This window comes from Ceratotherium simum, chromosome 5, assembly GCF_057802395.1.
Source record: "Ceratotherium simum simum isolate JZ-2026a chromosome 5, ASM5780239v1, whole genome shotgun sequence".
Taxonomy (NCBI): Eukaryota; Metazoa; Chordata; class Mammalia; order Perissodactyla; family Rhinocerotidae; genus Ceratotherium; species Ceratotherium simum.
Window position 1 is genome coordinate 36398188 of NC_141904.1, and position 25150 is coordinate 36423337.

General features: G+C 41.8%; 1 protein-coding gene and 1 long non-coding RNA gene across 4 annotated transcripts in view; both read left to right on the plus strand.

Annotated features, from left to right (window-relative positions):
• LOC147917002 (uncharacterized) overlaps positions 1-17858 on the plus strand; it is a 31385-nt gene extending 13527 nt beyond the window's left edge. Inside the window, exon 3 of the long non-coding RNA XR_015552185.1 lies at positions 5681-17858. This is a non-coding gene — a long non-coding RNA (uncharacterized LOC147917002). The remainder of the gene's footprint in view (positions 1-5680) is intronic.
• Positions 1-25150, plus strand: part of CMTM8 (CKLF like MARVEL transmembrane domain containing 8) — a 104502-nt gene that overhangs the window by 35416 nt on the left and 43936 nt on the right. The gene's annotated exons all lie outside the window — the stretch shown is intronic.

Genomic DNA, 25150 nt, shown 5'->3' on the forward strand with positions numbered 1-25150 from the left:
GGCCCAACTCGACAACCCATGGTCTTTTTACAGCATCACTTTATTTCTTTGTGTCCAGGACTTTGCAAACACAGGGTTATATATAATGATGGATTCTTGCCCTCAAGGAGCCTAGAATTTAGTTGAGAAACTGACTCTCATGCATGAGGGCAACTAGATGAAAATACAGCCATCGTTTCTAAAGCACTTTTTGGTTTCCAATGGGTGATCTCATTTGAATTTCCTGCAACTATCAGTTAGCTGAGGTGCCTGCCATTGGCTCATTTTCCTGGTAAGGAAACCAAGGCTCAAAGAATTAGTGACTTACCTAAGGTCATACCAGCAAGTGACAAACCCAGAGTCCTGATCCTTTTTCTTTTGCAGTTTCTTTCATATCAGAAGTCACAAAATCAACTGCATGCAGAGGCCAAGCAGGCCTCATAAATGAGCAAAGTAGGCTGGTTATAAGGCACCACGGAGCAGTGGGTTTGTGGTAAATCTAAAGGAGGCACTGCTACTTGGTTACAGCTGTTTGTTGTCATGGAGAAATGAAGGTCCCAATGGTAGCAGATCTTCTGATTTTTCAGAGAAGCTGTAAATCTGAATTTTAATATAAAATTTCCTTATTAACTTTTTCTTAAAAAATTCTCAAAACGTTGTATTTGTTGGTGAGAATGTAAAATGGTACAACCACTATGGAAAACAGTATGGCAGTTCCTCAAAAAAAATTAAAAGTTAAAGTTAAACATTAAAAAAAAATAGAAGTACCATATGATCCAGCAATTCCACTGCTGGGTATATACCCAAAAGAACTGAAAGAAGGGTCTTGAAGAGATATTTGTATACCCATGTTCATGGGAGCATTATTCGTAATAGCTAAAATGTGGAAGAGTGCAAGTGTTCATTGATGGGTGAATGAATAAGCAAAATGTGGTAATACCTATGATGGAACATTATGCACCCTTAAATAGGAAGGAAATTCCGACATGTGCTACAATATGGATGGACTTTGAAGGCATTATGCTAAGTGAAATAAGCTAGTCACAAAAAGACAAATGCTGTGGAATTCCACTTATATGAGGTACATAGAGTAGTCAAAATCATAAAGACAAAAGGTATAAAGGAGGTCGCCAAGGCCTGTAGGGAGGGAGGAATGGGAGTTATTGCTTAATGAGTATAGAGTTTCAATTTTACAAAATGAAAAGAGTTATGGAGATGGATGGTGGTCATGGCTGCACGACAATGTGAATGTATTTAATACTACTGAACTGTACGCTTAAAAGTGGTTAAGAGGGTAAGTTTCATGTTATGTGTATTTTATCACACTAAAAAAATTTTTAAAAAACCAAAACACTATGTTGACCAATACTATGTGTACTAAACAGAATTGGCCATTGGGCCTCAAGTTTGAGATGGAACTCTGCTATATTCTCTATGGCCTCTAAGACGAACTGTGATGGCATTTCCCCAAATGAGTAGGAAGTCAGGAAACTTCAGAGAGCCATGGTGTCAGAGAAAGCTTCCAGGAGAAAGTGACCTTTTAGGATAGAGAGTAGAGGAGAGGGAAGAGGCCCTTCCAGGCTAGGAGGGGTGATATGAAATGAGAGAGAATGTACAGTAAGTGCTGAGCACAGTGACACTCAAAATATTAGCTAAAGTAATACTACCAACAGTGGTACTAATATACTGTTAATGGTATATTAACAAGAAAGGCAGTCTGACTGAAATGGATGCATAGAAAACCAGCCACCAGAAACCTCCAGCAGGGGCCGGCCCCGTGGCTTAGCGGTTAAGTGCGTGCTCTCCGCTGCCGGCGGCCCGGGTTCGGATCCCGGGTGCGCACCGAGGCACCACTCCTCCAGCCATGCTGAGGCCGCATCCCACATACAGCAACTAGAAGGATGTGCAGCTATGACAGACAACTATGTACTGGGGCTTTGGGGGAAAAATAAATAAATAAAATCTTTAAAAAAAAAAAAAAAAAGAAACCTCCAGCAAACATTATACTTAATGATGAAAACTTTAGAAGCATTCCCTTCTAAAATCAGGAACATAAAGATGCTCACCATCACCATTGATATTCATCACAGTACTGGAGGCCCTAACCAGTGTAATAAGGCAAGAAAAAGAGATAAAAAATATAAGAATTGGAAAGAAAGAAATCAAACTGTCATTATTTATAGTCAATATAGTCTACAAAGAAAATCCAAGAAAATCTACAAATGATTATAATTTTAATGTTCAGCAAGGTTACTCGATATAAAATCGTAATACAAAAGTCAATCCCATTTCTATAAATAAGCAATAAACAGTTTACAAACATAATTTTTAAAACTTACAATATATGTGACCTTTATGGAGCAAAACTATGAAACTTCACTGAAAGGTAAAGATCTAGGGCTGGCCCGGTGGCTTAGCGGTTAAGTGCGCGCGCTCCGCTACCGGCGGCCCAGGTTCGGATCCTGGGCGCGCACCGACGCACCGCCTCTGCGACCACGCTGAGGCCCCGTCCCACATACAGCAACTAGAAGGATGTGCAACTATGACATACAACTATCTACTGGGGCTTTGGGGGAAAAAAAAAAGGAGGAGGATTAGCAATAGATGTTAGCTCAGAGCTGGTCTTCCTCAGCAAAAAGAGGAGGATTAGCACGGATGTTAGCTCAGGGCTTATCTCTCACAAAAAAAAAAAAAAAAAGGTAAAGATCTAAATAAATGGAAAGCGATACCATATTTGTGAATGGGAATCATTCATAATACATGAATATAAGCAATATTGTAAAGATGTCAATTCTCTCCCAAATACATACATTCAATATAATTACAGTCTAAATCACAACAATTTTGTGTGGGTAAGTGTAAGGTATATGTAACTTAATCTGCTTCTAAAATGTGTTGTAGAAGAACATATTGTAGAAGATGTGAAACGGATAGTCTGAGGCCAAATTTAGGGGACTTTGGTGCCAGAATATGGTGCCAGAATATGCCAGACCTGATCTAATATGCTGATGTTTCTTAGGGGTCAGTGTCTGCATTTTCAGGAATTTAAAAAGAAAAATTTCTGTTGTTTTAATGGTATAAGCAAATTCTGGACATTAGACTTTGCCCAAGGGCTGCCAGGTGACTTCAGGGCAGACACTTGTGTTTCTGTTTGCAGCTACCTAGGTGCTGAGTTGTAGTGCCAAGTCATGGGCTGATGACAAAAGAACAAACAGACTAATTCTGTAAGTGTCTGGTTAAACCAAGTGTAAGCCAAGGAATGTCACAGTCCAGTAAGGGGCTTTCAGCTGCTGGAGTAGAGTGACTGGAGAATTGTAGTTGTCACATAGGATATGCTAGATTACGTAAGCATGGTAAACCCAAAAGAACTGACACGGCTGCCATCAGTACCATATTTAAGTTGCAAACAGTGGTCCAGTTTCATAAAATCTCACTACCTAATAATAACTCATGTTGTTGATTTGACTTTCACTGGATTTATGGTTTTGTGTTCTATTTATTTTGCAAATTTGGTTTGGTTTTCTCAGTGTGGAGAAACTATAAGTAAAAGATATGTTTAGTTCTTGTTCATACTAACATTACATGACTTAGCCATCACTGAGAGTTCTTTTAAGAATTATTTTCACTTTAAAGAGGCCCATACACTATTCAAGATTGAGAAATACTGAAATAGGCTGAGTAGAGCTGGGATATGATGTAGATTTTATTGTGAAGGTTTCTCCACTGGCTATTTGCAGGATAGATGGGCGGTGAGAGGCAAAGATGAATTTGGGTAAAGAATATTTGTTGAAGATCAACTGTTGACAAGTCTTGAGGCATTTTACTTAATCCCGTCAAAACAACCCATGAGTTAATTTCCTCATTTTACAAAAAATTTTACAAATGAAGAAACTGAAGCTCAGAAACATTAAGTGGATTATCCAAAGCCACATAGCTGGGAGTGAAACAGGTAGGAAGTCAGCTCAGACTGCATCCATTTCTACCAAACTATAATACAGGGATGGATTGTGGCTAACTGGGATGGTCACAGCTGGATCCAGAGCAAGGAATGAATCTAGAAATCTTATTTCTTATATTTTCCTTTTCCCACCTAAAGGTCTGAGGTACCCAGCACCTGCCTGGCATATGGTGAGTTAAGCCAGTGACCTGGGCACTATAAGGCCTGGACCCCAAACCCAGCCTCCTTAAACCTAGTTCCTCTCATGTGAATTGATTTTTAGAGGAAGAGACGGCCTTTGCTGCCACTCTGTGTGTGGCTGGTGGGAGTTAGTTTCACAGCCTGTGTTACTATTGTTTTTTATTACTTGGTGATTGAACATAGGATGTAAACTTTTTCTTGGAAGTTGAAAAAATAAATGAGATTATATCTCCTAAAATCCCTCCAGTGATCTATAGCTCTCGTTTTCTTCTACCCAGATTTACCTTATGCTTTGATTTTTAACAACCTGCTGTGGAAACAGAATGTTTTATGTCTTTCAAGGTGATTATTGGAGAAAATATTCAGAAAAATCCCAGCACTCTTGAGCTTGAGGTTGTGTGTGATAGGATTGCCTGCCTCCCTCGTTCAACCCATGTCACCTTGGATTGTGGCCGCCTTGTGGTGCGGGCAGCTTGACATTGGAGATTTCAAGGAGACCTTTAGCTCCTCTGATAGAGATGCCTCATTGCACAGGTGACAAGGCTGGGGCCTGAAGACAGGGGCACGTTGCGAATCTGACAGAGTTGGGTCCAAAACCCAGGCTCCTAAGTTGCAGTCTAGAGCCCCTCCTGTTTCCCATACATCACAACTTTGTGTTTCTCTTTTCTTAGTTAAATTTAATTTCTGAGCAGGCAGATGTCTACATGGGTCAAAAGGCAAAATAATGAAAAGCTGTGCACAGAAATCTTGCTACTCCCCCGACCCACACCTGTCATTAACCCTATGTCTTACACAGGACAGTTTTAGGTTTCTTATTTATCCTTCTGTTGTTTCTTTAGGCCAGGGTTTCTCAACTTTAACACTATTGACATTTGGGGCTGGATAATTCTTTGTTGTGGGAGCTGTCCGCTGTGTATCACATACCAGTAGCTCCCCCCTACCTTTGTCATGACAATCAAAAATGTCTCTAGATATCACTAGATGCCCCCTGGGGGGCAAAATTGTCCTTGGGTGAGAACCACTGCTTTGGGCAAATACACTCTTTTGTCGCTAAATGGCAGGGATAGTTCTGAGAAATGTGTTGTTAGGCAATTTCATTGTTGTGCAAACATCATAGAATGTACTTAACACAAACCTAGGTGGTATAGCCTACTAAACACCTAGGCTATATGGTACTACTGTAATAGGATCACCATAGTATATGTGGGCCATCATTGACCAAAATGTCGTTATGTGGCACATGACTGTAGAAGCAAATGTGGATATATATCTTTATTTCCCACCTCTTTTTAACTTAAAAGTAGCAATCTATATACACAGCTCCTCTTCCTGAGATATCTATCTATCTATACATATTTTTTTACTTTTACCTGTATAGATATCCTAGAGATCCCTGAATCAGTACGTGGAGCTTGTCCTCACTTTGGCAGCTGCATTCCATTATGTGGAGGCGCCGTAATTGGTGCAGCCAGTCCCGTCTTGTTGGGCACTTGTTTGCAGTCTGCTGCTATTAACCTGTGCTCAGTGAGTAAGCTTATTCATGTGTCATTCTTCCTTGTGCAGGTGTATCTGTGGGATAGATCGCCAGAAATGGGCTGCTGGATCAAGGGTAAACACGTCTCATTTTGGTGGCTGGTGCCAGACTTCCCCTCCACGAGGGCCATGCCCTGTAGCACTCCCATCAGCAATGATTGAGAGGCCTGTTTCGCCATGGCCTCACCAACTGTGTTATGAAAGCTTTGGATTCTTGCCAGTTCTGTAGGTGAGCGATGCCTCATGTTTCCTAACAGCAGCATTGCATTTGTTTCAATAGTCTTATTCATCCTGAACAAGAAGCTCAGTGAAACTCAGCCCCGTCTGTTTTTCCCTGAGTGGCAAGTGTCCTACGTTGTCTGTTTCCAGGTCTTTGCTCTTGCTGTGCCCTCCACCAGGAATGCTTTTCCTCCTCACTTTCAAGATTTTCGCCGTCCTTTGAGGCTTCCAAGTGCCATCTTCTGAGAAACTTTCCGTGGTTCTGCTTCACACCCCACTTTCCAGACATGTCCTCCTCCTCCATGTTCCCTCTGGCTTACCACAGCTGCTTTGGGCTCTTGTGGGTCACACAGTTGTCATGTTGCCCCGAGTCAGGTGGGAGTCCAGAGTCGGACAGGTCTGGTTTGAATTCCAGCTTTGCCACTTACCATCTGCAGGTCTTTGGTCAAATTTCTTAACCTCTCTGAGCCTCAGTTTCCTCACCTGTACAGCGGGAACAATGCTTCCCTCATAAGACTATAGCAAAGAGTAAACAAGAGAACCCACGTGAAGTATGCAGCAGCAGCTAGGCGTTTAATAAAGATCAGCTCCCTGAGAGCAGATCCGTCCATTGGTTTTCTGCAGTGTCTTCCATGCGTCCTTGCACATAGTAAACATATCATATCTAGTCTTTAAAAAACAAAACTGTTTCTATAAAGTGGAGGGTAGTTTATTCAACAAGTATTTGAGCACCTCTTCAGTTCTAGGCATTGAGGTGAGGATTAGCAGTGGAAAGAGACAATCCTTTCCTTTGTAGCTTACATTCAATTGCAGTGACACACAATTAACAGAAGTGAATGATACAGTAGTAATTATAGATCTACAGTCATACACTGCTTAATGACAGGGATACCTTCTGAGAAAAGCGTCGTTAGGCGATTTCGTCATTGTGCAAACATCATAGAGTGTACTTACACAAACCTAGATGGTATAGCCTACTGCACACCTAGGCTATATGGTACTAATCTGGTAGGACCACCGTCGTATATGTGGTCCGTTGTTGACCAGAACATCACTGTGTGGCACATGACTGTATCTATTTTATATCATCTCCGAAATCCTATAGCACTATCTTTTTTGATAATTGCTTCAAGAATTATTTATTTTTCTTTATTACACTGTAAGTTCCTTGGGGGCTGGAATGATGACTGCTCTTTGAGGAATCTCCTCGGAGCCTAATATGATGGAGGAAACCCAAACCCAAATCTATTAATGTCTCCCATCTGCTTAAACCCTTCGCAGCTCCTCATGGCATTCAGAGTGCGGTCCAGACTCCTTCTGTGGCCTGCAAGGCCCTGTGTGGCCTGGGGCCTGCCTTCCTTTCTAGCCTTTTCTGTTGCCTGGTGGTTTACCTACTCCTGAACCCTACATACACCCCAGCTCCATTGAACCTCCAAGTTCTAGAATGCCCCATGCTCACTCATCTCTGCTTTTTTTGCACATACTGTTCCATTTGCCTGGAATGGTTTCCTTGCCTACCTCACCTGGCCAATATTCTTTTGGTCTCTGTTAAATGTCACTTCCTTCAGGAAGCCCTTCTTGATCTCCACACACACCCCCCCCCCCCAGTCTGGGTCGTGTGCCCCTCCTCTGCATTAGTAACAATCAGGACTTCCTTCTCTTCAGACTGCCACAGCCTTATATTGTAATTGCTGGTTTACTTGTCTGAATCTCCCTCATTGTTAAGCCCCCCTGGAAGTAGGGATGTCTCTCATCTGGTACTATATCTGCAATGAATGCCTGACACAGTGACTGATGGATGGACAGATGGATAGTTGAAGCAGAGAATGGGCCATGGATACGTGTTCTGACTTGTCTTTATTGAAACCAGCCCTGTTGGAACCTGTTTTCCTTTGTAGGCGTCTGATTTTCCTTTGGCACTCCCTTGAGACAGGCAACATGTTTTGCTTCTGGCCCCATTACTGGCCCAGTGACCCTGGCGAGATCACTTACTGTTCTGGAGCATTTATTAAATGACCTACTGGGGCTGCAGGGTTGCTTTACTCTGAGGGCTCTTTTGACATTGTATTCCATGGGAGTGGCAGCCTTAGGGTTGTAAAACGTGCTGTGTTGCTTCAGATGTTCCTACTGGATTTGAGATTCTGTAGGTCAGGTCCCCTGCCTTTCTCACACAGGTTTTTCTCGGGAAGAGCAGTGCCTAATTCAACCACAGAGGGAGAGGAGGGGCACGTGTGGGTGCACACCTGGGTGCCTTTGTGTGTTGTTGATCCTTGGCCTAGCCAGCAGAGGGCAGCAGAGCAGCCCACCATAATGTCTACATTTTAATTAACCCCCACCCCCGTATTTGCTCCCCCAAAATGGTGGTTTTTCTGGAAGATTTGTGGTCTAGCCACTGAACAGAGAGAAAAAAATCCCCCTATTATGTGTTAATGTAAAAAGATGATTTTAGGAAAATTGCCCTCTACTTTTGAAGAGAGATCACACCGTTTCCTCACCTTGAATGTACACATTCTGTACCTGAATTTTAACTAGGCCATTCTCTTCTATGAACCAACATTTGTGGCTAAAACTCACCCTGTAGAATAAATGGTGGCCTCACACAGTGCGTGCCATAGCTGGTACCAGCTCTGTTTGCTGCTGGGGGGGACACTCCAGGCTGCTTTGTCTGTTTGAAATCCCGGGAGCGTCATCACAGCATCTTGTGCTGTGATGGTGAAAGATAACAATTTCTTCTATTGTTCACCAGCCTTATCTAGAGGAACATTTAATTACCAGCTTGTGGTAGTTAAGGAAAAATAAAGTTCTTAAACTCAGGAGGATTTGGCAGTTTAAAACAAAGGCCTGCGTGTAGGAAAATGAGATCTGTGTGTGGGAAGGGTTTGAGGAAATAGTTTGGGTACTAATTTAAGGACTTGAAGTGTTGTTTATAAGGGAGCCCTGGATAAGAATAAAGTTTTAAAAGTCAAAGATGATGAGAAACTCAACAGCAAAGGTAAAGAAGTCTGGATTGTGTTCTCCAGCAGGTTTCACGGTCTTTAGCAGTGTTCATTGCTCACAGAATTCTAACAAAATCTCTATAATCTCCTAACTAAAGACTTTCTGTGAATATTAGAGTATATAAAATATGAGAAATGCTATAGACATGTGACTGTTTGCTTTTTGAAATCTTTCATTCTCTTAAAAACAATTTTCAGAATAAGAACTCTTAGTCTGTTTCCAGGGAGACCCTAGCTAGGAATTTTCCTTACATCCTGATTCTGCTTACTAAATTAAAACAATCCTGATTTCATATTCTTTTTGCTCTCCTCTCACCCAGCCCCTCGTCAAATGCCTAGTTTAAATTTGTCTTGGTTTCACACCTCAGAGAGTCCCGATGTATTTCCAGAGAGAACAGTCCGTGGACCTAGATATATAGTGTGAGGTGAGAGAATGTCAAGGCACCATTTCCAAATGTAAATGTTTCTTCCTTCTACCCCTCCTCTTTGGAGAAGAGTCTGAAAGGGAGCATTGGTTTAGATCAGTGAAAATATTGGCTTGGGTTATCCTGTATTGTGTAAACATGTTGGAGTACTTTGGTTTAACCATAGGAATGCCAGGATTCTATCTAGCTCAGAGGTAGGTTTCCTTTCTACAAAGTCATTGACTCAAGGGGAACACAAAATGAGCTGATGGAAAGTCATTTTTAAGAAACATTTATCCAAAACTTGGAAATAAGGCAAAAAAAGATTACTGAGTACCCTTTCAGTATCCTACCTAGAACATTGTCTAACAAGCCCACCAAAGATCATCTGATGTTCTAGGGCAGAAGTCAGCAATTTTTGTCTGTTAAGTGCCAGGTAGTAAATATTTCAGGCTTTGCAGGCCATATGGTCTCTGCTGTAACTATTGTGAAAGCAGCCATAGGTATTACGTAAACAAATACATGTGACTATGTTCCCATAAAACTTTATTTATGGGCATTGACATTTGAATTCCATATGATTTTCACGTGTCATGAAATATTATTCTTTTGATTTTTTTTCAGTCATTTAAAAATATAAAATCATTCTTCAGTCATGGGTCTTATGAAAACAGATGGCTGATATTAATAAATTGCCAATGATTTTTGTCCAGTTAAGAAGTGAATGATTTCTCCCAAGTAGAAAAGGACCATCAAGGGTATTGCTTTATGCCCTGCAGCATGTTAACTTAGTTTTGTATCTAAGTTTCCAATCTATTCCAGCGTTCATTTTTCCACAGATTTTTTTCCCCCACTTAGGATTTTGTACCCCCTTGGAGCCAGTTTTGTCATCCTGTTGATTCCCTCATCAATGAGTTAAATACATCTTTGGTGTCTGCTTCTGTATATTTATATGAGAGTCAAATGTTTAAACTTTTTGAAAATTATACTTTGACAGCCACATATATAAAAAGCAATGTGGGACATTTTAAACCATATATGAATTTCTGTTCGTTTATTTTTAAAACTAAAAACAGAGCCCTTCAATATAAGGATAAAAGGTTAACACCTTATCTTCCATCCTGCCAGTTAAATGCAGGAAATGGTCAAGGGAGAATGAAGGTGGATGAAGAGGGGCAAGGGGAGACGCCCCTAGGGCGGGGTCCTCTCATGCCCCCTTGGACTCAATGGAGTTGTAGTGTTGCAGCCTCAGGCATAGTGGTGGCATCACACTGGGGATGCCTGACATCTCATACAATTTTCCAAGAATGATTTGGTTTCCAGTCAGAGGTTCTTATTATTGATAATATTTTTAAAAAGAAGAAGAAAAATGTTATTTTAGAAGGCATTAATGTAGACAAGCCAGAAGTCATTAATGTGGTGTCCCAGAGAACATGGGACTGGGTGTCAAGAGATTCCTAGTTTTGAGTCTGTGACCAACTAACTACGTGACATCGAGTATCACAGTACTTTTGTTTCTGCATATGTAAAATGGAAAGCTTAGATTCTGTAGTCATTAATATTCCGTCTGGTGCTGAAAATTTTGTAACAAAAATAGACTCAAATTCCTTTTGGTCGAATTGAGTGGTCACCGATTTCTAATTTTTTTTCTAAGTAAGAGTAGCATAGTCTGTGTTCAGAATCTAGATTTCCAGGTTTGACTTCTTATATAAAAGATAAAATAATCATATAATAACATTTAAAAGATAAAAATAACACTTTCAAATTAATTGTCTGCTTGGAACAAATAGTGGTGGAAAAGTACAAAATGGAATTGTCTGCCTTTGCTTGCTGTTCAGTTTATGGTGCCAAGTGCCTCTAACAGCTTTCTGTTCCCTATACCTTAGGGTCACTTCCCCCTTCAAAGTTAGTGTTAAGTCTGAGAGCAAAGATTTCCTGGGCCAAGGGGAGGCTAAGCTTAATGAAACAAAGCTCCAAAAAGGCAGTTGGCACCCTGACAAACCATTCCGTTGGTGAGAGAGATGGAAATAGAAGATAAGGAATCAGAGGCCCTTCTGAATTTAAAAGTACACTTGTGGGTGCTGGAAATTCCCTGGGTATTTCAAACCCAGAGAAGAGATTATAACAAATTTCAAAAGACAATGGCCCTTAACCTTTTTTGGGAGGTCAGGAATCTGTTGAGAACTGAGCAAAGCTAAAGTCCCTCTCTTCATAAACATGTGAGCGCGCGCGCACACACACACACACACACCCACCAAGTTTTGCCTGTAACTTCAGGATCTTTTGAGACCCCAGATACGAAGAGATTGACTCGCTAAATTTCAACAGAGGAACCAGGGCATTTGGTGTAGAAACTTGTTATCTTTGAAGAAGGACCTGGTCTCTAGTTTTAACACCTACGTGGCCCTAGTAAACTGTTAAACTAATTTTGTCTCTCTAACCCCCAACCCTTCCAAACAACCGCATGCCCAGTTGTGCATCCTTCTCCTTTTTTCAGCAGATTGCTCTTGATCACTGTTGCATGAACTCTAAATTGAGTATCCAAACCGCACAAGTCCAGAATCCAAAATAAATAAACTTAGGTCGTAAATACGTAAGGTTTTCTACAGAAAACCTTTGTCTTCTTATTCTAGGTTGTTGATAGTCACTGCTTGCTGGGAAGTGGAGGCCTTTTCTGGCAGGATTTCTCTGTATTCTCTTGAGAGCAGTTGTGTTAATAAGTTACAAAGATGACTTTAATGTTTGCTTGGGATTCATTTAGTGCATGCATAAATCTTCAGGCCCATTATCATATCCATGTGAAATTTCTAGGATTTTTTTGAGAGCTTTGACGCTTCAAAACTTCTGATTTCAGCTCATTCTTAATGCCGTGACAGAGTCAAAACATGTTGAATTGGATTCAGGAATTTTTTTTTTTTTAATCTCATGCTTCCAAACACTTAAAGTACCTCAGGTTACTTAGCTTCAGATTTGAGGCAGAAGATAATATTTGATTCTTAATACTTTTTTTTCCCCATGTGATACATTTCTGAAACATTCTGCCTTGATTACGTATTAATAGCAACAGATCTATACCTAGCTTTCTTTTCTCCCCAGCTTTAATTTTGAAAAATTTCAAATCTATAGGAAAACTGAGAGAACAATTCAGACTCCTTCACTTAAATTTTGTAGACTCCTTCATTTAAATTTGCCAGTGGAGGGGCCGGCCGGTTGCACAAGCGGTTTAGTGCACGCACTCTGCTGCGGCGGCCTGGGATTCGCTGGTTCGGATCGCGGGAGCACACTGACGCACCGCTTGGCAAGCCATGCTGTGGCGGCGTCCCATATAAAGTGGAGGAAGGCATGGATGTTAGCCCAGGGCCAGTCTTCCTCAGCAAAAAGAGGAGGATTGGCAGATGTTAGCTCAGGGCTGATCTCCTCACAAAAAATTAAAAAATGATAATAATAAATAAATAAATAAATTTGCCAGTTGACATTTTGCCACGTTTGCTTTATCTCCCTTTGTGTATGTGTGTGTATTAATTTAATTTATTGCTAGTTTATTTTTTTGTTCATCGCTATGAAGTAAGTTGCAGACATGACACTTCCTCCCTCCATGAGTCAGTATGTATCTCCCAAGAACAAAGATATTCTCTTATATAATTGCAATACCGTCATCACACTGAAGGAATTGAGCATCGATTCAATACTACATAACGCAGCCCATATTCAGATTTCCCAAAATGTCCCAATAATGTCCCTTAGCTCCACCTTTTGTTCAAGGATCCAATCAGGATCTACAAATTGATTTGGTTGCCATGTCTCTTTAGTCACTTTTAATCTAGAAAGTTCCCAGCCTTTTCTTGTCTTATGACATTGACATTTTAGAAGAGTCCAGGACATTTTCTTCTAGAATGCTCCACAGCCTGGTTTGTCTCTTTCCTCATGATGATGTTCAGGGTAAACAATTTGGGCAAGAATACAACCTAGGTGGTGCTGTACGTTTCTGGTCATATCACATCAGGGGGCACACGATAATGGGCTGTTCTCATATCACTGTTGCTAAGTTTGGTCACTTGGTTATAGGAGTATCTGCCAGATCTTGTGAAAAGGGACCCTTTTCCGTTGTGGTAAGTCTGTGGGGGCCTATTTTGAGACCAGGTGAATGTACTTTTCCCCAACAGACTTTCACCCATTGTTGTTAGCATCCACCAATATTCTCCTTAGATTTATTTTGATTTCTTGTTGGAGGTGGTGTAGGGAGAAAGGAAAAGTATAAAAGGAAGGCTGTGCAGTCAGATCTGTAGAGAAGTGTCCCTATTGCTCCTTTATTTGTATAGTTGCAAGAAATGAATGATGTGAATGCTCTGTATTTTCCAGATTATTGCACTCAATCTATATGAACAAAAGAAGCTTAGTTTACCTGTGTCTCTCCATAGAGAGACCTCCAAGGCAAATATTTGTCTGGAGTCAGTAGCCTACAATGATTACTGAAGGTCTGGACAAGGTTATTAAAACGCCTGATGTTTGCCCTGGTGGCACACACAAGACAAATGAGGCAGAATTCTTTTAGCTTGGTTACACAGTGGTTTTTCATGTTTTAGTTAATAGTGTAGAGCAGGAACGTCTCTATCAGCAGCTAGATAAACAGCCTCTGCAGTGTAATAAAGAAAAATCAGCAACGTACACTGTTGACTTAAAGAGACAGATTTAAACTTTGTAAATAAAAGGTTTGACTAAAACTTATGAGGAGAAATATTTCTGCATGGATGTGAAACTCCAGTGAATTTTGTATTTCATCTTTCCCCGTGGGGTAGTGAACTAAAATATTAGTTTTGAGCTAGTGGGTAAGAACCATCTAGGAAGGAAAAATATTGACAATCTAAATCCTTCTTAAGAAGTATTATATAGAGCATGATGTAATTTAGTAATCTCAAACATTATTTGTTTTAAACACAGTAAATGTTTCTACAGTGCCGTCTTAGAATTGTAGCATTGTGTGGCCATCCTTTATGGCAGTGATTCTCAACCAGGGAGTGATTGTGATGCACAGGAAACGGAGGGCAGTATCTGAAGACATTATTTATTTATTTATTTATTTTTGTGAGGAAGATTGGCCCTGAGCTAAAATCTGTGCCCATCTTCCTCTATTTTATATGTGGGACTCTGCACACGTGGCCTGATGAGCGGTTCATAGGTCCACGCCCAGGATTCAAACCTGCAAACCCAGGGCCACCGAAGCGGAGCACGTGAACTTAACCACTATGCCACTGGGCTGGCCCTCTGGAGACACTTTTGATTGTCACATTTGAGAATGCTATCAGCATCTAGTGAGTAGGAGCCAGGGATGCTGCTAAACATCCTACAGAGCACCTACAGACAGCACCCCGCCACCCACATACACACCACTATCAACAACGAAGAAATACCAGGTCCAAAACGTCAGCAGTGCTAGGGTTGAAAGCTCTTTTTTATGGGATGGCAGAGTTCTGTTATTGACAAGTGTTTGAGGCACTGGGTGTTCCAAGAAAATAAGACCCTGCACTCAAACCTCACCATCTCCTTAGGAAAACCAACCTGCAGATAATCACAAAACTATAGTAAATGGACTTTCTTATTCTTTTACAAGCTGCCTTAACTGTTTGAGGGAAGATGATGCGGCAGGCTATAAACAGAAGCTTCATTTGGGCTGGAGCTTACTGGATGAGTAGGCATTACTAAGTGTGGAGGGTTGAGAAACCACACTGTTCTTTTGTACAGCATTGTCATTGGCCCATTCGAGGCCTCTTATTGTTTCCCCATCTACTCTTCCTTTCCCTCCACACCACTGGCAACCATATTTATGTAAATGTAAATCTTTCATTTTGCATGCTCTTTAAAATAAAATGTGTATTACTGACTTCTGTGGATAGCTTAACGCAATTGCATTGACGTAAATTATCTCATTCATTTTCTTTTCCAGTTAACTCTATGCTGTTAAAATCAATTCATGTTGCTATGGGTCCATTATTTTGTTCTAATTGCTACATAGTACTCCTTGGGGTGTGTATCAGTTAGTTATGCTTTGTGATAAACCACCCCAAACTTAGTGACTTGAAACAACAGTCACTCATTTTTGTTGACTCTATGCGATTGGTTGAGTGGTTTGGCTGATCTGTGTCTGGCTCTGCTCGTCTCAGCTGGTATCACTCATTCTTGGGGGCTAGATAATTTAAGAGGGCCTTGGCACATCGTTGTCATCCCCATCAGGCTAGCCTGAGCTTGGCCACATGGTGGCAGGGCTGGAGTCCAAGAGAGGGAAAATGTGCAAGGCCTAGACTTGGAACTTGCATACAGTCGTTTCCACCATATTCTGTTGGCTAAAACAAGTCACAGTCCAATCCAGATTCACAGTTTAGGGAAATAGACTCCACCTCTTGAAGGAAGGAGCTGAAATGTCGTATTGCAAAGGATGTGGTTGTAGAGAGTCTAACCAGGGCCATTGATGTGATTAGTCAACCAGAGTGTGCATCCATCCATCACCTTTTACCTATCCAGTCTCCCAGTGACGCCTGAGTTGCTTCCAACCCTGGATGCTGTGATAAACATCCTTGTGTATGTCACTTTATGGATCTATATGAGAATTTGAGGGATATATCCCCATGAATAAGATTGCTGAGATATAGCGTATACCTATACTTAGTTTGACTACTTATAGACGTTCTCCAAGATGCCTACTATAGGCACTCCCACCAGCAGTGCTCAGGGTTCCTATATTCCCATACTGCAGCCAACTCTTAACATTGTCCAGCTTTTTAATGTTGACTGGTTTAATATGTGTGAAGTGATATCTTATTGTCATTATTTGTTTTGCATTTCTCTGATTACTGAGTTTGGACATTTCTTCATATGCCTGTTAGCCTCCTGGCTTCCTGAGCAAAGACATGGAAGCAGCATGGGGCAAATTGTTACATCTGTCTGGAATGGCTACAGGAACAGGAGATGAGGTGGGGGACTGGAGCAAGACTCCTTTGTTGACAAGTTGGGACTTGGTGCTAAGCGCAGTGGGCAACCTTGGGTTTTAGGTGGGGCTTTTGCAGTGAGGTTCGTGTTATAGAAGGATTCTCTTGACAGCGGTATGAAGGATAAGAAGGGGCAGATACTTCATTATTAGGTGCTGGGATGCCTCATTGGAAGCTGGTTTAGACCAGCTGAGAAATGATAAGGACCTGAGGTAAGGCCATAGAAATGGAGAGAAGAGATAGAATCGACCTGACGTAGTAGCTGATTGAATGGGGGAAGTGAGGGAAAAGCAGGAGTTGAGGATGTCTTGGTGGTTCTGTCTTGGGTGGGTGGTGATGTGGCGTTGGCATGAGTTGTAGGGGAATATGAGAGGAAGAACAGACCTGGGGGAGAAGTTTAGAAGCCTGTGGAGTGACAAGGTAGAGACGTCTAGAGAGCACACCTGCATGTGTAGATGTGCAGCTTGAAAAGAAGTTGAGATTAAAGGTGAGGATATGGGAATTGCCAGACAGTGGGAAGAGGTGACTGCTAGGCACAGGTTTGTCTAGGGCAGCGGTTCTCAAACTTTAGCATGCGTCAGCATCACCTAGAAGATTGTTAAATCACAGATCACTGGATCTCACCCCCGGAGTTTCTGATTCAGTAGGTCTGGAGTGGAGCCGGGGAATTTGCATTTCTGACAAGCTTCCAAGTGATGCAGATGCTGTTGGTCTGGGGACCACGCTTTGGAACCACCAGTGCAGGGCAAGAGTCCAAATGGAGAACTGGAGGACTGTGTTCAAGGAATGGGGAAAGGAAAAGAAAGCAGCAAAGGAATCTGAGAGAGTGTAAGCTCTTAGAAGACAAGAGAATAGTGTTTAAGAAGGAACAGAGATGTCAAGTCAAGGCCATTCCTCTTAGAAGCTCAATTCAAAAGGAAAAGAGAAAAAAAGAGGGACAGGGCGAGAAGTATGTTTTCCTTGCATTATTATTACTAACATTATTTTGGGATGGAAGAGACTTAAGCATCCTTTTAGGATCAATAAAAAAACAGATGAAGAGTCGCACCTCCCTCAGACTCTCCCCCACGGCTTGTCTCTAACTTGGCATGGATAGGAGGAGGCCTTCAAGCTAAATGGTTCTGCTCTCAGCAGCATCAGAAAACGTAGAAGCAGCTTCGTGCCTACAGATTGTTAGGGACGTTAGTGATATATTGTCAAGGAAAAAAATCAAGCTGTAAGTAATATATTGAGTTTTCTGTAGAAGGAGAAACAAATGTGTAAACTCCTCCTCCCCATCTATATTTGTATTTGCTTAAAAGAAAACAGACAAATTTGCAAGAGAGCTCGTTAGCACACACCTCGGCATTTCCGCCCCACAGGTTCTTCTCCAGAGGAGGGGTGGAAAAGGCACTGCGGTACAGCATGAGGAGCTCTGGACTCCGTCTTCGTTCATAACTTGGTTGTTACTTAACCTCTCTGTGCCTCAGTTTCCCCATCTATAAAATGAGGCTAATCATGGTACCTACCTCAGAATCATAGTGAAGATTAAATGAGACTATGTATAATGCCCTTTGAACACTGCCAGACATGTAGTAAGTGCTTAAAATAAATGTAACCTGCTATTATATTTTAATGTGGGTTGATAGACACAGTGGAGCTTAGTGAATTTTAATATATTGTCCATTAGATACCATAGTGTAATTTTTATGAAAATAAGGTGGTAGTACCTCTCGGAATCTAAGATTCAAAACTGTTTTACTGTTTGGGGTCACAGCAGCCCTAACAATTAGAGATGCTTCTCCCTCCAAATGCTGTCTGCTGGGAAGTTGTCATGATAGTTCTGTAATCGAAGATGACTAGAGGTCGGTCACACCCATCTGGTCACAGCCACTGCCTGTGGGGTTGCAGCACTAGAGAGCTGGGAGAATTAGGAGGTTTGAATGTTTCATAGGTAGAAACAGTGAAAGCTGGGTGTCCTGGGGAGCGCTTGTGTCTGGGTCATATGTACTGAGTTGCTTATCTCTAGACAAACATCTTTAACCCACTATTGGCTCACAGAAATGTTGAGCCGTGCAAAGCATTGCTTGGGCCTCCCTCCACTTCCCCTGGTGCTTCGACAAGACCAGCTGATTTTGAGTTTAAACTTGGAAGGGCTCATGCATGCCTGAGCTGAGAAACGGTTTCTTCTTTTGCCCCCATGTTGGACTTGCATGCCCACAAAGTGTTCCAAACTTAGGGCATCTTGGTATCTCATTTTTCCTCAAAGGCCCGCCCGTTGAGAACCCAGCCATATTTTCAGTAATTCAGCGATTCTAACCGAGCCTTTGGTCCATCAGGAAGTCCAGAGTGGATGTTCAAATCCTGCATTGGCCTTGTCCCTGTTCTCTGGGCTTTGTGATTTTCCAAGTCACAACAGGGAACAGGAGCTTTGCAGGTGGCGCCCACATACTCTGGGCCTCTCTGCATTTGTGATGGGAGGGTAGTTCACTTCCCTGGACGTCTGATGACTGTGTTCAGTCACCTTCACCGTGCTTGGTTGGCCCTGCTGTCTACAGGATCGTTTGAGATTCTCACAGCCAGTCTTTATTGTCCTAACTCAGTCTTTAGAAGAGAAAAGAGGAAGCAAGCAGAGGCCACTTCAAAATAGGACTAAGAGAAAAACAGAGGAGGAAATTCATCCACCCTAATTTTTACCATTTAAGTTACATGTGTGGAAAGGAGCGGTGGAGTTAACAGATGGTTTTTTAAATTTTGTGGGTTTTTTCTTCAGTAACTCAAATATCTCAAGGCTAATATGTGGCTTTGAAGAAGCCACATGTGTACTCAGCTGTGGGGGAAGGTTTGGGAGGTGGCTTTGCTGGAAGAAGGCCCCATCAGAATTCTGTCATGGTAGAGCATGAGTGGTAGAGCAATGGGGATTTTGCTGGTGCTGTTAGGCTGCAGCTTGAATTTACAGTCCAGCCGTGTTTTTGCTCCAAGAAAAAAATATACCTGAGCTGCAGATCCGCTGTCTGGAGGCGCTTTAGAAATCTCCCATCCAGTAAATAATGTCTTAATAAGAGGCCTTGTCCTTGCCTATGAAGGGTGCCAAAGAAATAAATGAATTTAATGAAAATAGGTTGGACTTAAAAGGAGCCCTTCACCACTTTCTTCTAGGGTTATTTTCCTGCAACACGAGGAAGAAATCATACTGCTGGCTACAACGCTGCAACTGTGTGTGTGCATTTCCTCCTAGGCCTGAGAATCTCACTGCCAGGATAGTTGGTAATCCTTTATCCTCAGCTATGGGCACAGGCTTCGAGTAATGCCAGGTACCGGGTGTGCCTCTGAACCTCTTAACAAACTATTTAGGAAATACTCTGACTTGTTTTATAGGATTGGTTTGCATTCTTATGTTATACAAGTATAAAGAATTAAAGAAAGTTGGAAAAAATTATAGAAATTTGGAAATAAAGTTGGAAAAAATTTCAAAAATACCTATGCTAATATAACTATGATTGCTGCTTTTCATTCTGGACATTTTGTAGAGCATATACTTAATATTTTAATAATTAATAAAGATTATGATAAAGAAAATGTCAACAATTGGGCCTGTTTATCAACAGGTGAATGAATAAACAATTGTGGCATGACCATACAATGGGATACTGCCCAGCAATATGAGTTACTGGTATAGACAACAATATGGATGAATTCCAGACATTATGGTGAATGAGAGAAGCCAGACAATAGAGTCTATACTGGATCAGGGTCGGCAGACCACAGTCCACAGGCCTAATCCAGCTCACTGCCTGTTTTTGTATGACCCACAAGCTAAGAGTGACTTTACATTTTTTAATAGTTGGGGAAAAAATTAAAATAATACTATTTTGTGATATGTAAAAATTACATGAAATTCAAATTTGTGTCCGTAAATAGAGTTGTATTGGAACACAGCCACACTGGTTCGTTTCTGTGCCGTCTCTGGCTGCCTTTGTGCTCCTCTGGCAGAACTGAGTGGTTGTGACAGAGACTGTGTGGCCCGCAAAGCCTGAAATAGTTGCTGTCGGGCCCTTTACAGAAAAGGTGTACTGGCCCCTCTACTGCGTGATTCTTTTTCTATGAAATTCTAGAAAATACAAACTAACTGAGAAGACCAAAAACAGATCGGTGGTTGCCAGGAGGTGCAGGAGGGGGCGGGCGTTGATTGCAAAAGAGCAGGAGGGAACTTTTGGGGTAATGAAAATGTTCTGTGTTTTTATTGTGGTGGTGGTTACATGGATGTATACATATGGCAAAACTCATAAAACTGTACACCTTAAATGGGTTCCATTTATTGTATGTAAATTATACTTCAGTGAAGCTGTGAAAAAAAAAATGAAACCCAAGGCCCCCATAATAATTCAGCTACTCTAAATTTTGAGTTCCTTCCTCTTTATACAGAGGTATAAGCATTGTCCAGAATTGAGATGATAATGCATATCATTTTTGAAGGTATTTGTAATATATTCATTCTTTACTGTCTGTTCCTGGGTCAGTTCTGGTGGGAAGAAGTTTGTTACGTGGCTTAGGATGATGCTTTCAAAATCTGCTTCCTAAATCCAAGTCTGCGATTGTGCCCCTTGGCACTTGGTCACCACGCCCCAGTTTTACTTTCTGGTTGAAGAAGAGTCAGGGTGAGTACAGGTGTTTGGCCTTTCAACCCCTCTGAGCAGTCACAGAACTTTCTGCCCAGTGGCCAGTTACCTTGGCTCCCAACCTACCTATTGCCCTCCTGTGTCTGGTCTGGCTCTCTCCACTCCATCCTCTATGCCATTCTGTTGAACTTCACCCCTAGCTGTCTGCAGCCTAGCTAACCTGGACCTCCTCCCTCCCCACCTCCCTCCGGACAGCCTCTTTATCCCAGCTCAGCTAGCTTTCCCTCCCTCATTTCAAGCTCACTCCAAAGCTGCCCCTCCTCACCCTTTCCTAACCCAGCTCACCAGTGTGACTTCCATTTTGCTGCTTCCATCACACCTTCCCCTTATTCTCGGTGATGTGGTTTCCTCACCTGTGAAGTGGTAACCTGCCTCATAGAGTGGTTAAGATGAAATGATTTTATACATATGAGAGCTTAGAATAGGGCCTGGCACATAGAAAGAACTCAGTGATGCTTATCATCATCATCATCATCATCATCATTGTTGTACTATGGTCCACAAGCTGTTCCTCCCTCAATTTTGTGTCTTTAGGGGCAAAAGTATTTATTTTCTTTTGCTGGCTGGCATTTTCCACTTAAAGTATCTGCCTCTTAGAAAGGAGATATAGTTAACATTTGGGCTACAAGCTTGCTACAGTGCTTTTTTTTTTCAGGTTTCTCATTGTTTTTGAGTGTGTTAGTTTCCTATTGATGGTGTAACATATTATGACAAACTTAGTGACTTAAAGCAACACAAATTTATTATCTCACAGTTTTGGAGGTCAGAAGTCCACAGTTAGACTCACTGGGCTAAAGTCAAGGTGTCGGCAGGGCTGTGTTCCTTCTGGTGGCTCTGGGGGGGAAAATGCCTTTTCCAGCCGCAATCCTTGGCTCATGGCTCTTTCCTCCATCTTCAAAGCCATCTTCAAATTACTGTGACTTACTCCCCTGCCTCCGTTTTTCGCTTATAAGGACTCTTGTGGACCATTAGGCCGTCCAATAATCCAGGATAATCTCTCCATCTCAAGATTATTAATTTAGTCACATCTGCAAAGTCTCTTTTTGCCGTAAAAGGTGACATTCACAGGTTCTGGGGAAGAGCACATGGACATCTTTGGAGGCCATTATTCTTTCTACCACAATGAGTCATCCTTTCTCCCACTTTTCCCTCTTCGCCTGGTCTTTTAAAGCAGTGGTTCTCAAAGTACTATACATCAATCACATGTAAATTGTTAAACTTAGATTCCTGAGTACCATCTCCAACCACCCCCCGACCCACCCAGAGACTGTGACCTAGTAGTTCTGGGATGGGGCCTAGGCATCTGCATTTCTAACAAACTCACCAAGAGATTTGGATGCCGGTTGTCTAAGCATCACCTTTTAAAAGGAAGACAACTCAATCTCAGGTGCTCCCGAGGCTAGTTCCTGTAGAAGGTTCTACAGGATTTATTTCTCATCTTGGAGACTGGTACAGCTGCAGTAGCAGCCAACCCCAGAAAAGTGGAGCAATAATGCTTTGTTCTGCATCAGCCAGTGGCCCCTCTGGAGAAAGGGGAGGAATGTGGTTTAAGTTAAGAAAAGGGCAGCTTTGTTATTCTGTGGTTATGCCAGGGTGAGAGCCAGCGCTGGCTATGGGGGATACTGAGGGGGAGGGGGAGTGACCTGGGGGAGTGTTGGGAGCTCCTGACCCACGGTCACTCTGCAGAAGTTGAGGGAGAGTTGGAATGAGTCCAGGAGGAGCCGGCCCTTCAGGAAGCGAGGATGTGAAGGATGGGTAAGGAGAGTAAGATAGGAATTTTTTTCTAAATATGTCTATTTTCTTTCTTTCCATCATCAGTCAGAAGGGGAAATTTTCTGTGGTGGGCTTTGCAGGTCCAATTGAGGCATCGCTGATGGAGATAGTGGCAGCCTTTTACACAGATCTTGAATCATGTGGTCTAGTGAATGTTGTTTAACACTTTAGTAAGTGCTGAAAATTCCCATCACAGCTATCGGGTTTTTCTGTTCATATTCCTGACTTTTGAGCGCCATAGTGAGCCTTTGGTCATTCCGTCAGTAGGTAAACTAAGTGCTGTGGAGGAAATAAAAGTAGCTAAGCCACAATCTCTATTTTCAAAACTTTCCGGTTTAGGGAGGAAGAGATGTGGGCACTGACCACGAAGCTCAAGGCAGTGTGAAGAAAATGCCAGAACAGAGGTATCCCTGGTCAGGTGCTCCAAGAGGACTCCCACAGCAGGATCCCTGGGATGTTATGTTTAAAGTGAAAGGGGGGGCCGGCCCTGTGGCTTGGTGGTTAAGTGCGCGCGCTGCGATGCTGGTGGCCCGGGTTCGGATCCCGGGTGCGCATCGAGGCACCACTTCTCCGTTCATCCTGAGGCCGAGTCCCACATACAGCAACTAGAAGGATGTGCAGCTACGACATACAACTATCCACTGGGGCTTTGGGGGGAAAAATAAAATAAATAAAATCTTTAAAAAAAAAAAAAAAAAAGTGAAAGGGGTTCCGTGGCTGAGTAAGTTTGGAAAAGGTTGGGTTAGATAAGGTTAATTTTAGTACTGTGAGACCCTTCAGAGGCTTTAATTATACTACATTTCCAAGAAGTGGCTAGAGTCTAGACTTTCTCGGACTAATTTGACCATAAACCCTGTTTTCATGAATTACCTCTGAGAACATACTTTGAAAAATGTGACTTATGGAGCAAGTGGCATATTTTTTGGTGGCTTGTGGTGTTAGATACTAATTCCTAAATTTTCTGGAGTTGACAACCTATACTTGATTCCTTTTAAGAAAGCCAAATGCCTCTCGCTCTTTTTTTTTCTTCAGTGAATTAGCTCTATTTTGAGAAACTTTTGACATTTCTTGAAATAACTAGACACATCCTCTGGGAAGTTCCAAAAGGAACTTGCTGAAATCTAAAATTTCCCTCGATACTTGCTGTGATTCCACCTTTTTACTTGCTCAGGTCCATCCAGTGGTTTAGCAGTTTTGATGAAGTTGTGGCTCTTGTCTTTTTTAAAGAAATTCCTCTGAGATTAACTCAGACTTTTTCAGATGCCCAATGTTTACATGTTGGGTCTTGAGCCTTGACAGATGGGCAACTTTTTCAGAGCAGCTTAGAAGAAGGTTGACAGAAGGCATGACAAGAATGTGACCTTTATTGTTAGAAGGTTTGTGGCCAAATGTGTGGGGCCTTATGGAGATGTCGACTTCTTTGTTGAGATCTGCGCTACCTGAATGTGAAACGAAAGCTGAAAACAAAAGTGCCTGCTTGCTAGTTTTGGGGTGGTTTTTTCCAAGACAGCAGTGGTTTCAATGGAATGATGTTTGGGGATGAGGTGGGAAGGCGGATTGAATGACCTGAGTTGAAAGCTAAATTTGTCAGTAAAGATTTTAGAAACCGGTTGGTTATACGGCAAGAGAACTCCTGAGGGCTGAGTTCAATTCTTTTTTTTTCTAAGTCATAAAATATATGGAATGTTGTGATTTTTTTTATGTGAAACGTTTTCCATTTATAAATATTTCAAGGCTCAACACTCAAATCAAATCCCTGATAGTGAGCCCAGATTTGGAAATCTGTTTGCCACTGTGGTAGATATTTTTCTGTGATAAGAAAATGCTATTGTGTATAATGTATTCCTAAAAATGCAGGACAAGTCAGTGTTTGGAAATTGAGCACTAGACTTGCATATTACTATAAGAGAACTGAATATTGGGAAGTGGCTTGGGATCTAAATGTATAAGTTTTCTAACTCCAGAGGGTTGTGCACAAACTGGCAATGGAGGGAGAGCGTGAAGTGTGTCTGACATCAGCTTGTCACTCACAAGCTCTGTGACCTGGGACAGTTACTCATGCCTGGGCTTCTTTCCTCATCTGAAATGGTGGTTGGTAATAGAATTGACCTCAAGGCTGTGCAAGGATTAAGCCTGTTGGTACATGGAAAGAGCTCAGAGCGCTGCCTGGTCCTTAGGGGCTACTCAGTAAATGTTCATTTATTTTTTATGTAAGTACTTAAAACGTAGTTTAAACAGTAAGCATGGACAATTGTGATTACTTTTCTAAAGTAAATACTTCACGTCTGACTTGGTCCATCTTACTCAAAATGACATTTAGTAGGAAGATAAATGTTGACGTTGGAAGAAAGACTTACTGCTAAAGGGAAGGAGGTAAGAGATGGTCATAACTTCATCCGGGTTTTATTTTTAAATTCACATATTGTTGGTGGGAAAATAAATAAAAGTAAATGAAAGTCTAACCTTTATG